Here is a 12,529-nt window from a genome sequence, read left to right on the forward strand (position 1 = left end):
GCCCTTAGGGGCAGGGCCCTCCTTACCATCTTGTCTTGAATTGTATTGTGACTGTAATGTCTTCCTTATATTGTAAAGCGCTGCGCAAACTGTTGACGCCATATAAATCCTGTATAATAATAATAATAATACCCACCAACTCAGCCATTGGCTTGCTGAGTGCCGTTGGGTATTGTAGTCCAGAGAGCAGAGTGTTAGTCCAAGCCAACACAGGGGAAGGAGCCGCTCACCACCCCACATCACCGGAGGAGAAGTGCAGAACAAAGCAGCATTGAAGGACATTTTTGTTGGCGATTTATAGGAACACGAATGGCTTGTTCACACCTTGTCCATTGAGCCGGATTTTTCTGAATGCCACCGCAAATGTTTGCTATGACACATGGTGTGAACAAGCCATAAAGGCTGCCATACAGGGCTTGATCTTCCCTAGTTCTGCCTGTGGGCTAACACCGTGGACGGAGGAATTTCCACTGCTGGCCATTGTATTTCTAAAAACAATGGCGCCGCCCAACAGTGACTGCATCTGCCTGACCTACAGGCTTTCCACCCAGCCAGAACTTTGCTACTCGGCTCAGGTGATTTGTAAGTTGACTTTTGTCTTGCAGGCTCAAAATTTGGCCAATTCCTACCTACAATTCAAATTGTCTATGGGGGTCTTAAGTTGAAACTAAGAGCTTGGTTAATAAAGGGGTCTTTTTTTTAAGCATGTACTTTTTTTAGAGTTTTCAGTTGTAATACATATGGAAGATAGACATCATAATAACCCGACACATGCACAGAACATTAGAGGACAAGCGTTATATAAGGTTATAGATGTATGCGGATCATAAAGGGGTCTTATACTGGTGGGCATGGAAGCACACGTATGCCTAGACTTTCACTTTAGGTAAACTCCGTCATGAGCAAATATTGGAGACTGGTTTTGGCTCCTCCCCCTCCTGTAATAAAGGCCGCTCACTGCTGCTCCCTCTCTCTCCTTGTGCAGGGTGACTGGTCTCGTCTCTGCCCCCTCCTGTAATAAAGACCGCTCACTGCTGCTCTCTCTCCTTGTGCAGGGTGACTGGTCTGGTCTCAGCCCCCTCCTGTAATAAAGACTGCTCACTGCTGCTCTCCCTAATTGTGGAGGGTGATTGGTCTGGTCTCCGCCCCCTCCTGTAAGAAAGATTGTTAATTGCTGCCCTCTCTCTCCTTGTGCAGGGTGACTGGTCTCATCTCCGCCCCCTCCTGTAATAAAGGACTGCTGATCTCTCTCCTGGTGTCTCATCTCCACCCCCTCCTGTAGTGGGTGGGGCCTGGTAGCTCCTCCCACAGCTCCGCTCTCTGCACTGTCTATGCACTGCACAGTGATGATACCACTGCTACTTCTGCAAACTAATAACTTTGTTTGCAAATGCATTTGGTGCACACAGAGTGGACTTATGTCCTTTGTGGCTTGTGGCTTTGTGCCCATGGTTCCGTTTATTTAATTTTTCCTAAAGGACAGGTTCATTTCAAAGACTTTAGCCAAAGTAAAGCCTTTGTCTAATATTTACTACTGCGCCCTCAGACAACCCCGGCTTCCAGTCCAGGTACCAAGGAAAAAAATGGGAGAAAAGATCTACAACAGAGACAGAGAGATCAAGAAAACAAATATTTATTATTAATTACATTTTACCAAAAGGTTTTCCTCTATTTATACAGCTACGGCTTCTATTATTCACTATTCACATATTTATCCTGTTGGCCTCTTAGCCCTAAATAAAGGGGCTGACCCTGAAACGCGTTGGCTGTCTTATCTTCACACTTTTGGTCTTTATAAATCTCCTTTTATTTGGAAAAGTTCCTAAAAACTTTGTTTTTGATGCTCCTCACCATCAACAAGCATGAGGTTTTGAAGGAACCAACTGACCCAGTATGCTTCCATCAGCTGAGCAGCAACAAAGAGCGCCCACCCCGTCAAGTCCAGTACTACTTCACACCTCCTTACTGATGCATCCTTTCAATCTAGTCTCTGGTGACATTTCTAAAATCTGACTCTAGGCCACCTGACACCTCTGGGGTCAGTCAGATGTCTCCAGTCCATGGAGTGATAGGAACCTTGGCTCCTGCTCCTCTACAGTGCTGGTCCATTGGTTATCAGCACATATATTTTGGGAGCCGGTCCCCCTCTGAAGAGAAGCCTTTGTTAGATGAAATAAGCGGAGATTATCTGTAAGGGCATGCGGTTCTAAAATATGCGAGTTATTTCTGGAAGGTAGATACGGCAGAAGTCATTACACACACACACACACATCCTTGGCATGTAACAGTCCAAGGCAAAGCCACTTTGATAGGTTGTTACAGAGGGTGCGAAGGTAACCTTTGTAAAACGAGATTTACGGCATTGTCCAATAACAGTTCATACGCTGCTAAGAGGCCTCGAGAGACCATTAGGGCTTTGAGAGTGCTGGGATCCCCACTGTTTGCCGCCCATACTTACCATGTTTGCTAAATTTAGGATTCAGAAATAAATTCTTTGGTCTGCTCTATCGTTACAAGTTTTTATGGAACAACTTGACTTAACAAAACAAATGCAAACAAACCGTACGTTGGGTAGGGAACGTCTAGAATTCTGCACATGGTGATGCCGCAGAAAACATGTTTTTGTGCAAATTACTGCAGGAGTACCACAACGTTTCCCCCATGGGCATATACAGTGTTGGCAGGGCCGGATTTACTCTTTCTGCTGCCGCCCCAAGGCCAGGTTCCTCAATTCACCCCTCTACCAGCCAACCCAAACCCCCCCATGGAGAATGGCAGACCTGTAGGACTGCATACAATGTCACACCGGGATCACTTGTACAGAACGGGCAGTCGCTTCCCCGCTGTACATTTATCTCTGCTTGCCCAAAGCAATTCTAAAATGTAGAAAACTACCGGCCCGGGCATCGGGAGACAGGAATTCCACAGCCATGCTGCCCCGCTACTTCCTGCTACCCCGAGGCCGGGCCTTGGTTGGCCTTGTGGGAAATCCGGCCCTGAGTGTTGGGCCAGGGGTACAACATGCAGATGCAAATGCTCTGTGTATTGTGGTGCATGGTGCACTGCACTGACCACAAGGAATGCTGGCTCATTTTTTGGGTGGAGGCTCATTGAGTGCTGCCTTAACACAATTCGAATCAACCTGTCACATCTTTTGCTATCACATAGGAGGGGTTTCTTAGCCCCCTATGTGATAGCAATAAAGTTAGGTTAAAAAAAAAAAAAAAAGGTGGAAAAAATAGAAGTTTCCCAAAAAAATGTTGAAAGTTACACATAAAGAATTAAAAAAACATTTTTTTTTTAAAGTCCCCCCATACATACACGCATGCAAACATGCGTCAGGTGCGCATACCTGCGAAAACGACGATTGCGCCCATTACGCCGCACATGTTACATATCGCCGCGAACGTCGCAGTGAGATCATTTTAGGGTCATCAATCACTGATAACACTAAACTGATGAGCGGTAAAAGCTTTTAAAGCGTCGCCTATGGTCAGTTTTGGGTATGGTGTTTTTTTGCGATTTGGCGAGTGCGCGCAATTTGTAAGCTTGACATGTTTGGTGTCTATTTACCCGACGTGACCCCGACTTTTATAATTGACCAAAAAAATTGGGTGATAATGTTTCCTAACATAATGTAAAAAAAAAACTTTTGTTCTGGGAGGGGGCGTGGCGGTGCGGCACCACAGCCACGCCCCCCTGTTTTTCAGCTTATGATCCGGCCCCCAGCAATGTCTGAGGGACAGTGAACTAGCCCCATGTTTAAAAAGTTTGAGGACCCCTGCTCAACGCAAAGGCCTGCAATCATTTTTTATGTGCAACTAAAAGGTAACCTCAAAAGCAGAGCAATCACATCTGTGTGTGGCTGTGTGGTGTAGCAATGGTCCATTTGTTTACACGGTATAGCAGGTGCAATAGCCAGCCTGCTATTGGCTTTTACAATTTGAAATATCCAATAGCAGACTGGCTATTGCTCCCGCCCACTGCATTCAGCTGCGGAATCTAGCCGCTGGCAGATGAATGGGGCCAAGGGGGGGGGGGGGGGGCCCTTAGGCCCCCTCAAAAAAAAATGGAGGGGCACAATGGAGGCACTAGTTGTGGGGGCACACTGAAAGGTTTGGGGGGGGTAGAGGCATATTGGAGGCACTGGATACCGATTATTTAAAAATGTGTGAATATCGGCCATAATAATCTGTAGATCCGATAATCGGTCAACTCCTACTGGTCAGCACCATCTAGGGGCGTTAGTGCTGTGCGAACGGCATCCGTCCAGCTATGCGTCACGTGTAACTTTTATAATTGAACCCCTTACATTTCCCTTTTGTCCCTCTCTGCTGCACTTCACCTGAACTTCTGGTCCGGGATCACACACTGTGCGAGCAGTATGATCTGATGCCTTGGGATTGCATGTCCCATGATTCGCTGTGCACGGGCTACAATGTGCATGCACATCCTAAGCACGGCCCCTAACCATGCACAAAATGATAAAGACTCAGCCAGCAGCACGCATGTCAGGGTGGTAATGAACCGCCTCCAGGCAGACCCTGCAACGCAGCATAGTCGGAAACGAGTTGCATTCACCTGAACTTCACCTGAACGTACTGTCAGAGAGCGAACTCGGTGCAAGCACGATCTGATGCCTTCGGCTTTCACGTCCCATGATTCGTTCGACGATGGCCACAATGCACATGCACGTCCTAAGCACGGCCCCTGAGCATGCACAAAATGACAAAGACTCAGCCGAGAGCACACAAGTCAGGGTGGCAACGATCCACCTCCAGGCAGACCCTGCAAGGCAGCATAGTCGCCCTTATATTCAGAAATTGAGTTGCATTGAACCTGCAAAAGCCCTTTATGCTGCAAACACCGGCTGAACGCAAACGGGTGACCGGAAACAAGCAGCATCAATAGAAGATAAGATATACGGTTACTTTTTATTTTCTCCATGGAAGGTTTCTGGACACTTTAAAGTTCAACATTTTTAACAAACATTTTTGGAATCTTAGTAATCAGATCAACTGGAAAAGGATATTCTCTTATAGAAAACAAAGGCCCTCTGACTTCCTGGAGCCTCTGAAGGGTTAAGCTATGAACTCAATTACAGACTAACAATCCATCACATTGAAGAAGGTCCCTGAACTGCTGGGCTGGCTGAGTACTCTTCTATCCTTTATTAAAAAGTCCCCGATACAAAGACTCCTTAGTGCAAAATAACCTTTTCATGTCAAAGAATTAAAAAAACAAAAACACACAGATACCAGTGTTCCCAACCAAAGTCAAGCATTAGTGGCAGCTGAAGACACAACTCGTCCGGGCATCTGCTGCTATAGGGAACCTGTCTTCTGTTTCAATAAAGTTTTGTCTTTTGTATATACTGTATGCATGCATGTGATCGGCTACATGGAAAACGTGTTTTTATGGACGGGGGTTTAATTTTACCCTTACCTGGGACCGCCTATAATTGCTTATTAAGTTGGCGCCTTCCTCTTAGCAGTGCAACATGACTGTACTTTACTGTTCCTCCCTACAGGACGCACAAGCCAATGGGAAGAGCTACCGGGGCAGTGAAATGGGGGCTTTATAGACAAGGGATGCCGGAAAGGTAAGTGTAGGACGCTTGTCTAGGGTTGCCACCTTTTCTTCAAGCGAAACCCGAACACTCCAGCGACGCACGGTCATTTTTGTGGGAGAATGAGTCGTGGCTTGTTCATATGTAAAAAGTGCCCGCCATTCATATGTAAATATCACAGTAGAGACTATTATCAGTGGGGGGCCAGTAGCCCCTATCTTAATTTTGGTTGCCCCTGTCTGCCTGACATCTTGTGTCCGGGTTTTTGCTGCCATGAAACCCGAACACAGCATTCAAAACCCGAACTGTCCGGGTGAATCCTGGACAGGTGGCAACCCTATGCTTGTCTCATTGACAGCAATGGCTGGGGGGGTGATGGGGGGGGGGGGACAGAGGACGTGCAGAAGAAGGGAACACAAGAGCTTGAAGGAGAATGGAACTTAATCTGCCTGATGGAGATCCTGCGTCACCCGGAAATGTTGCAATAAGTATGTTTTGCACGCATGTCATTAAATAGACGTATTCCATCATTGGAGTGCCGCTGTCCATATTTATCTGGCCGCCCGTCGACTACCGATGCACCCACCTTATTTTCAATGGGTGAGCGGTCAGGAGTGCAATGGGTACATGGACTGGAACTACAGAAGGGCACATAAACAAGCCCTTCTGAGCATTGGTAGAGGCAGTAGGGAGCAACACAGAGGGAGGAGGACACACTGCAGGGCGACAGTGGTGTGGGTGGGTAGGTCACATTTTGCAGTTGGTGGTTCATCAGTCTAGGGAACCCTTCTGCTGGGCGCTGAAGTAACCATGCACCTATAGCCTATAGAGACTACGGAAAAATGTTCTTCATACCACCCCACAGGATATGTTACCACACGGATTGCCGGGCGCGTTGCCGACAGGAGTAAATAAAAAAACAAAGTCATTCCAGAATGAGAGAAAGATCACAGTGCAGACTTCCTGGAAAAGTGAAAACAGACCGACAGAGCGGAGCGGCCTCTCTGCAGTGAGAATCCAAACACAGGCCGCAAGCCGCAAGTCTACTCTCTGTAGTATGAAGCGAGTCAAGAAATCTGCCCCCCACGTTGGTCAATGGACATTTCATACATCTGTTTCTAGGCAGTGCTTTATGAAGTGCAGCCATCGACCGCAACAATGTGAAAAAAAGAGTCTTCCGAGGCTGACTAGGATTTAAATGCATGATAAAGTAGATGCAACCCCCACTAACAAGTCTTTTTGAGAGAAAATCCTCATTTTCACCTTATTTTACATTTCTGTGCTGCGGACATCCTGAAGCCTCTTTGCAGCCACTTCCTGTCCGCTTGCACACCAGTGATGGTTGCATGGTATTTTCTCAGGGCAGGTTTCCTGGTGATCACAACAATGAACCATGTGTGAGTAATGTGCGATGGAACTATTACTTGTAGTCTCTATCGGAAGCCCATGTTGCATGGGGGACAATGCAGGAGCACAATAGCAAGGCAAGAACAGAGGTTTTACCACTTCATAGCAGCAAGTGCCTCTCAGGATCCAGAAAAGGAGTCTGCAGCAGTCAGTGCAAGGAGAATGTTGGGGACCAGCTAGCCACATCCGTAGTGCAGGATTAGTAGCCCCCTGCAACCATCAGTGAAAGACCTGCACGGTATGGGGGACTTAGGGGAGTATATCTTTACAAGAGAAGCAGGAACATGAGCAGGATAGGTTTGAGGGGCATTAGAGGCAGGGGTTAATATTTGGCCGGAAAATGAGCTTCATGCTGTTTGAAGCCTTGTACAATTTCAGTTCATAAACTGGATGATGGTTTCAAGAAAAGGATTCAAAATGAGAACATGCAGCACAAAAAAAAAATCCTAGGTGCTGGGGTGATCCTAGGTGATGGAGGGATCCCAGGTGGCAGGGTGATCCTAGGTGATGGAGAGATCCCAGGTGGCAGGGCTGTTCTAGGTGACGGAGGGATCCCAGGTGGCAGGGCTGTTCTAGGTGACGGAGGGATCCCAGGTGGCAGGGCTGTTCTAGGTGATGGAGAGATCCCAGGTGGCAGGGTGATCCTAGGTGACGGAGTGATCCCAGGTGGCAGGGCTGTTCTAGGTGACGGAGAGATCCCAGGTGGCAGGGCTGTTCTAGGTGATGGAGAGATCCCAGGTGGCAGGGTGATCCTAGGTGACGGAGGGATCCCAGGTGGCAGGGCTGTTCTAGGTGACGGAGGGATCCCAGGTGGCTAGATTATACTAGGTGGCTGGAGGACACTAGATGGCAGGGTGATCCTAGGTGACGGAGGAATTTCTGGTGGCAAGACGATCCTAGGTGACAGGATGATCTTAAGTGGCGGGGTGATCCTAGCTGGCAGGGAGAGCCTAGGTGGCAGGGAGAGCCTAGGTGGCAGGGAGAGCCTAGGTGGCAGGGAGAGCCAAGGTGGCAGGGAGAGCCAAGGTGGCAGGGAGAGCCAAGGTGGCAGGGAGAGCCTCATCTTGTAGTGACGATTGAGGTGCGAGTGGCCTACATTCTACAGACCACTGAAAGGAAAACACACCAGACTGGAGAAAGTTGTGATGGTGTCATCCATGTGTTTCTACTCAGGGAGTAAAATCCGAGACCGGAAGGGCATTCTGGGTCATACAAGGTTCATTCAGAAAGCAGGAAACAGTTTAAAAACCATCTGACAGCTTAACAAACACCCAGAGAGGTTCATTTTCAGGTTTTCTAGAGGCAGAGGCGGCAGATGAAGTGACTTGCTTAAAGTTTAATAACGCAATGTGTCCAGAGTCCTAAGAGAACTTCCAGGCAAAGTTGTTGGCCTATTAACACGTCTCTTTCATCAATCTCTTCTTACCGGAGACGTTCCCCACGACTAGAGGACAGCTCGTTAGCATTGATTACGGCAGCATTGGCCATGGCATGGTTTAGATAACCTTATACAATGTCACAACATCTATCTCCGTCCAGAGTTGCATTCATTTTTCACCCAGATCTTGTAGTGATGATGGGAGAGTCGGAGCACTGTGTAAAGTCTTCTCCAGCACATCCCAAAGATCCTCAATGGGGTTCAGGTCTGGGCTCTGTGGTGGCCGATCCATGTGTGACAATGATGTCTCATGCCCCCTGAGCCCGATGGATGCCGGCATTGTCATCCTGGAATATGCCCAATGTGCCATCAGGGAAGGAAAATTCCATTGATGGAAAAACCTGATCATTCAGTATATTCAGGTCGGCAGCTGACCTCAGTTTTGGGGGACATAACATTGCTGAACCTAAACCTGACCTACTGAAGCCACCCCAGATCATAACACTGCCCGAAATCCAGGTGATGACTTTTCTTTTTCGGCCAAGAAGTGTATTTCAAAGTGATATAGCAGGTGACATGAAGCCACACTGACGCAGAAGGATGAGGATAACTCTCAACATATTGCCAACTCAGAGGCTCTTCATCAGGAAAGAAAACATCCAAGGGTGGAAGAACCTGGTCATTCGGTATATTTAGGTAGACAGCTGACCTCATTTTTGGGGGACATAACATTGCTGAACCTAGACCTGACCTACTGAAGCGACCCCAGACCATGGCACTGCCCGAAATCCCGGTGGCGACTTTTTTTCTTCTTTTTGTGGCCAGGCAGTGTACTTTTCCCAATGCACAGCACCACAGGTGTAAATGGGCCCCATAGAAAAGAGCGGCAATTCTCTTGTTGGGCAACATGTTGGTAAATTGCACGGGTGTGAATGGGCCCCGTAGAACAGAAGGGCAATCCTCTTGCAACATACGGTAAATTGCACGGGTGTGAATGGGGCCTAAGTGCATTTAAGCATGACACAAAAGAGTCCTCCATGGACCACGTGGTCTATCTTTGCCATCACTCTTCTATGTTTCTAGAATACTTCCTCTGCATCTGAGGTCTGTGTTATTATATGAGGGGGGGGGGAGATAGAAAAGACTCAGTTATCCTTCAATCTGCATCCTGGCTTTATATAAATATCTTTAGTAGCGTTCACATCTTCACCACGACAAGTATAAAAGGGACTGATGTGATTTTATTTAAGGGCACCATGTGGTCCATATGTGGTCTGTGGTCTGGGGTGACATTTGCTCAGGAAACCGGAGTACACCAACAGACCCCAGGGGCAGCAGTAATTTGGCTCATCCCTGTAACATCTGCCGTCATGGTTCAGATGCAGAATGGAGACATGCAAAATCCTTCTACTCCACCCCAAACCCAAGGACGTCAGGCAGATGGATCCTCCTGGAAGCGTTCTACAGGGGAAAGCTACGTTATGTCGGTTTGTAGGTTGCAAATTGAGGTAACTAGTGCTGGGCAATCCAAAGATTCGCGTATCCCTCGTTCCTTAAATAAATTGCACGACCTGGTCTGAGAAAGGTTTCCTCTCACTTCCTTTTGTGGCTTTCAGACAGGAAGTGAAGGGAAATCTCTCCCCGATGTGACACAGACGGCACTTTCTTATAATTATAACTTAAATTGATATAAGAGTCAAAAAGGTTTTTTTAAGCTGTTTCAGATGCTGAAGTAATCACTTACAACGGATGCTGCTCCTTGATGTTTAAAAATGTTAACTTCCTGTAGAATGAGCTGGTCCCGACTTCGCGTTTTAGGGTGGCTCCTTTCCATTGCAGGGTCCTATGGAGCCACCCTTGCGTGCGCCTTCACAGACAGGCACAGCAAGGCAATCCATTCCTCTCCTCTCCCCTCTCCTGCTTCCTCCCTTCTCCAAGCTCGTAGATGGACAGCTGCTGGAGATTGCTCTCTCTCGCGAGCTTGTACTGGACAGGAAGTTCAGGGAAGCTGAGCTGAGAGAGTTGGAGCCGATTGGAAACACGTCAACCAAGTGCTTGGGGTAAAAATGTAAAGAATTACTTTGCTGGGTGATATACACTATATTGTTAAAAGTATTGGGACATCCCTCCAAATCATTGGATTCAGGTGTTCCGTGACATTTCCTGGCTACTAAATATTCCACGGTCACCTGTTACTGGGATTATAACAAAGTGGAAGCAACTGGGAACAACAGCAACTCAGCCAGGAAGTGGTCGCACAGAGTCCTGACCTCAACCCCCTAGAACACCTTTGGGATGAATTAGAGTGGAGACTGCGAGCCCCTCCCCCAACATCAGTACCTGACCTCACAAATGGGCCATCATTCCCATAGACACGCTCCTAAACCTTGTGGACGCCTTCCCAGAAGAGGCGGAGCTGTTATAGCGGCAAAGGGCGGAGTCAACCCAATACTGAACCCTACGGACTAAGACTGGGGTGCCATTAAAGTTCATGTGCGTGTAAAGGCGTCCCAATACTTTTAGCAATATAGTGTATATTTAAAAGGAGGGGGGGGTGCTTTTCACTCACCTCATAGTTCTAGCCGACCTGTGACAATGAGACTGTCCCAGGTCGGCTCAGTAGATCGGGAGGTGAGCGAACACATACCGGGTTCGCTCACCTCTCGATCCTGTCACGGCTCTCTGCCGTGACAGGGGAGGGGCTGGATTCCCCTCTCCCCGCTCCGATCTGCCAGCGCTGACTGGCAGAACGGACGGGGGAGGGTACAGCTGGCTCTGCCTCTAGATAGGCAGAGCCAGCTGTCACTCACGCAGCTGAGCGGATCCCGACGTCCAGGTCGGGATCCGCTCCGGCGTCTCAGTATACCGCGAGCTGTAGCTCCCTATATACTGAGCTTAGGGTGACGGGAGGACGCTAGTTTGTGTCCTCCCGTTACCCTAAGGAGAACTATGGGGAAAAACACTGATCCCATAGTTCTCCTTTAAATTGATCTGGATTCATTATTGGAAATATAGTTTGAGGGTTTACTACTTTAAAGTCTCAGAGGATCAACAGGTATCTTCTGTACTTGCTGAAAATGCAGCCACCACACCAAAAGACCGGTAAACCGCAATATAGGACAATCTTTGTTATATACACTTTAAATCAAAACAACACTGACCTATACCCACGTCACCACCCCTTTAAATGCAGGCTCCTTGTCATAACACACCTTCTACCTAATGAAGCCGCCAGACACCCTGAGCAAGCAAAGATTCCTGACACAAGTACATTCGTCCGCACCGGCTGTCATTACCGGTGTCAGTTTACAGGATTTGTGAAGAACAAACAATTTGTCACCTAAGAAAGGTGTCGTGTCATCCATCATCGCTGCAATTACTGGGAGTGCTCGGAGCGCCCAATCAAGGGGCTTAAAGTGTATCCGCCTTTTAAAGGGGAATTCAACTCTAAAAATAGAAAAGTATTCAGATCGCTGATTTTTTTTTGCAGAAGAGAAATGCAAAAAGTCTCTTCTACCAAACAACGTCTTAACCCCCTTTCCCCCCGTCATTCTTTATATTTTCTGTGTACACTGCACGGCACGTGAGGCTCATCAGATCCTGAGATGATGCAATTCCTGTGCAGAGGTTACATCCTCAGTGGCCCCCCTGATGACCAAAGAGGATCGCTTCAGAAGAAAATCGGTGGCAGAGATGGTGGCCGAGGATGCAGCGGCGACAGCTGCCTGTACCCACCATTTCTGGAGGGCAGCAAGGCCATAGCTATGCTGTACATACCTGCAGGTTATGGTAAAAGCTGCCCAACAAAGTTTACTTATGCTTCAAAGTAAGCGATTCGTACTTTTCATTTAGATTCTTTCTACATTTCATGTCCATCCCAAAAAAACAAACAAAAAAAAAACAAAACAGTGCCAGGGTGCTTACAATGATCACCTTCAGCATTGAGTACAGTCCTCATCTATACAGCTATAAACCACTGCCAAGTGCACACTAGCGGAACATACTGTAGCATAGCCCACCATACTGTCTGTGATGCGGCAGCTTGGCTGGCCATATTATTCATGAACCTGTAGCTTGGCCGGCCATAGTATCCATGAACCTGTAGCTTGGCCGGCCATATTATCCATGAACCTGTAGCTTGGCCGGCCATAGTATCCATGAACCTGTAGCTTGGC

At 47.7% G+C, this 12,529-nt stretch overlaps 1 protein-coding gene across 1 annotated transcript in view; it reads right to left on the minus strand.

Moving 5' to 3' along the window:
• The window catches only part of KIF13B (kinesin family member 13B), a 211,107-nt gene that overhangs the window by 181,841 nt on the left and 16,737 nt on the right, over window positions 1-12,529 (minus strand). The gene's annotated exons all lie outside the window — the stretch shown is intronic.

This window comes from Nanorana parkeri, unplaced genomic scaffold (genome assembly GCF_000935625.1).
Source record: "Nanorana parkeri isolate BGI_ZX_2015 unplaced genomic scaffold, ASM93562v1 scaffold1453, whole genome shotgun sequence".
Taxonomy (NCBI): domain Eukaryota; kingdom Metazoa; phylum Chordata; class Amphibia; order Anura; family Dicroglossidae; genus Nanorana; species Nanorana parkeri.